The sequence below is a fragment of the Orycteropus afer genome, unplaced genomic scaffold (genome assembly GCF_000298275.1).
Source record: "Orycteropus afer afer isolate SDZICR_OR568_19922 unplaced genomic scaffold, OryAfe1.0 scaffold00142, whole genome shotgun sequence".
In the NCBI taxonomy this organism is placed as follows: Eukaryota; Metazoa; Chordata; class Mammalia; order Tubulidentata; family Orycteropodidae; genus Orycteropus; species Orycteropus afer.
The window spans coordinates 8,065,837-8,066,436 of record NW_006921729.1 but is presented as its reverse complement, the minus strand read 5'-3'; positions in this window follow the sequence as shown (position 1 = coordinate 8,066,436).

Here is a 600-nt window from a genome sequence, read left to right as displayed (position 1 = left end):
GGTTGAGTGGCTGGGCAGCTGGATGTAGTATTCCCCATGATGAGACTGGTAATCAACTCCATGGTGGAATCTACTGTGAGCAGCTGAGTATCTACTTTGGGTGTGGTCTGCTTCCCATATATAAGAAGCCACTTTGGGAATGGTCTCTAGCTTCTGGCATGCTTGGACCCCTGCATGTAGTCATGTTGTTGTCGGTTGCAAGAGGCAGAGCTGAAGCCCAAGGTCGAGGGGCTTTCACCCAGCCCCTAGAGCCTAGCACTTTGAACTTGCACTTAACACCTCCAAACTGAGAGAATTAACTCCTGTTTGTTAAGGCCATCCCATTTGTGGTATATTCTTGTCAGAGTGTTACTAGGTAACCAGAACAATGCCCTTTATTATGTTAAGGAATGTCCCTTCTATTCCTATTTTCCTGAGAGTTTTGATCAGGAATGTTTGTTGGATTTTATCAAGTGCCTTTTCTGTATCAACTCATATGATCACATGATTCTTTTTCTTTGTTTTATCTATGTTGTGGATGACATTGATTGTTTTTCTTGTGTTGAACCATCCTTGCATACCTGATATGAACCCCACTTGGTCATAATGAGTGATTTTATT